A 2,909-nucleotide genomic window follows, 5' to 3' on the forward strand; every position below is an offset into this window, starting at 1 on the left:
TTCTGTCTGGTCAGGATAAACTCTGGGTACTAGTCTTCTGTCTGGTCTGGACTAAAACTCTGGGTACTAGTCATAGTCTTTGCCTGGTCAGGATAAACTCTGGGTACTAGTCATAGTCTTCTGCCTGGTCTGGATAAACTCTGGGTGGCTAGCTCTGTCTGGTCTGGATTAAACTCTGGGTACTAGTCATAGTCTTCTGCTGGTCAGGATAACTCTGGGTACTAGTCTTCTGCCTGGTCTGGAATAAACTCTGGTACTAGTCATAGTCTTCTGCCTGGTCTGGATAAACTCTGGGTACTAGTCTTCTGTCTGGTCTGGATAAACTCTGGGTACTAGTCTTCTGCCTGGTCCAGGATAAACTCTGGGTATCGTCTCTTGCCTGGTCAGGATAAACTCTGGGTACTAGTCTTCTGGCCTGGTCTGGATAAACTCTGGGTACTAGTCATAGACTTCTGCCTGGTCTGGATAAACTCTGGGTACTAGTCTTCTGCCTGGTCTGGAAAACTCTGGTACTAGTCATAGTCTTCTGCCTGGTCTGGATAAACTCTGGGTACTAGTCATTAGTCTTCTGCCTGGTCTGGATAAACTCTGGGTACTAGTCTTCTGCCTGGTCTGATAAACTCTGAGTACTAGTCCATAGACTTCTGCGTCCTCGGATAAACTCTGGGTACTAGTCTTCTGCCTGGTCTGGTAAAACTCTGGGTACTAGTCATAGACTTCTGCCTGGTCTGGGATAACTCCTGGGTACTATTCTGCCTGGTCTGGATAAACTCTGGTACTAGTCATAGTCTTCTCCTGGTCTGGATAAACTCTGGGTACTAGTCATAGACTTCTGCCTGGTCTGGATAAACTCTGGGTACTAGTCTCTGCCTGGTCAGGATAAACCTGGGACTGTCTTCGCTGTCTGGATAAACTCTGGGTACTAGTCTTCTGCCTGGTCAGGATAAACTCTGGGTACTAGTCATAATCTTCTGCCTGGTCAGGATAAACTCTGGGTACTAGTCTTCTGCCTGGTCTGGATAAACTCTGGGTACTAGTCTTTCTGTCTGGTCGGATAAACTCTGGGTACTAGTCTTCTGGTCAGGATAAACTCTGGACTAGTCTTCTGTCTGGTCCAGGATAAACTCTGGGTACTAGTCATGACTCTGCTGGTCAGGATAAACTCTGGTACTAGTCTTCTGTCTGGTCTGGAATAACTCTGGGTACTAGTCTGATCCTGCTGGTCAGGATAAACTCTGGTACTAGTCTTCTGTCTGGTCTGGATAAACTCTGGTACTAGTCTTCTGCTGGTCAGGATAAACTCTGGGTACTAGTCTTCTGTCTGGTCAGGATAAACTTGGGCCATACCAATGACAATTCAAAACACAAAACACATGAAAACAAAACAGAGTCTTCATCATCAAGAAAACCATTTCAATCCCACTGTCCCAAATCAATCTACCTGGTATGAGCGTGGACCCATGCAGGCTGAGTGGTGTTAGGGTCAGGGTCTAGGGTCAGGGTTAGGTCAGGGTTAGGTCAGGGTTAGGGTCAGGTTAAGTTAGGGTAGGGTCAGGGTTAAGGTCAGGGTTAGGGTTAGGGTCAGGGTTAGGGTCAGGGTTAGGTTACGGTCAGGGTCAGGTTAGGGTCAGGGTTAAGGTTAGGGTTAGGGTTAAGGTTAGGCCTACCTGGTATGTAGCGTTGTGGTGTTTAGGGTCAGGGTCAGTACCTGGTATGTAGTGGTTTGGTGTCAGGGTTAGGGTCAGGGTCAGCCTACTGGTATGTAGCGTTGTGGTGTTAGGGTCAGGTCAGCCTACCTGGTATGTAAGTGTTGTGGTGTTTAGGGTCAGGGTTAGGGTCAGGGTTAAGGTCAGGGTTAGGGTCAGAGGTTAGGGTCAGGGGTTAGCCTACCTGGTATGTAGCGTTGTGTGTTAGGGTCAGGGTTAGCCTAGCTGGTATGTAGCGTTGGGTGTTAGGGTCAGGTTAGGTCAGGGTTAGGGTCAGGGTCAGCCTACTGGTATGTAGCGTGTGTGTGTTAGGGTCATGGTTAAGGTCAGGGTTAGGTCAGGGTTCAGGGTTAGTGTGGGTCAGGGTTAAGGTAGGGTTAGGGTCAGGGTTAAGGTCAGGGTAGGTCAGGGTTAAGGTTAGGGTTAGGTTCAGGGTTAGGGTCAGGGTTAGGCTAGGGTCATGTACGTCAGGGTTAAGGTAGGGTTAGGTCAGGGTAGGTCAGGGTTAGGGTTAAGGTAGGGTCATGGTTAGGTAGGGTTAGGTAGGGTTAAGGTCAGGGTCAGGGTTAGGGTTAGGGTCAGGGTAGGGTCAGGGTTTAGGGTCAGGGTAGGGTCAGGTTAGGGTTAGGGTCAGGTTTAGGTCGGGTAGGTCAGGTCGCCTACCTGGTACGTAGCGTTGAACCCATGCCCAGGGCTGAGTGGTTGGGCCAGGTACTGTAGACTCATCTGTCCTCTACTGGATTCTAACAGGGTTGGTCTCCTGTTGTTATGATGAGACAGGGCCTGCAGGAGGCGCTCTGCTCTCTGGACCAGCCCATCATAGACATGGAGGGAGTCCCCTGCCTAACCCCAGGTCCAGCTGCAACACGATGGCTTAGTGTCCTAGGAGGAGGGATGAGTTCATCAGGTAGTCCACCGAGGGGCACCGTATTGATTAAAAAACGTAAAATCTAAATAACAAATTTCGTGATTTTCCATTGCCTGCAAGACAGTTTAACTAAACAAGCTTCTTTAGACTCTGCTATAGCCAGTCAGCATGTGTTCAGCTGTGTAACTCTGCTATAGATCAGTCAGCATGTGTTCAGCTGTGTAACTTGCTATAGATCAGTCAGCATGTGTAACTCTGCTATAGATCAGTCAGCATGTTGTTCCAGCTGTGTAATCTGCTCTAAGATCAGTCAGCATGTGTTCCTCTCTTTAACT

This window comes from Salvelinus sp. IW2-2015, unplaced genomic scaffold, assembly GCF_002910315.2.
Source record: "Salvelinus sp. IW2-2015 unplaced genomic scaffold, ASM291031v2 Un_scaffold6113, whole genome shotgun sequence".
Taxonomy (NCBI): domain Eukaryota; kingdom Metazoa; phylum Chordata; class Actinopteri; order Salmoniformes; family Salmonidae; genus Salvelinus; species Salvelinus sp. IW2-2015.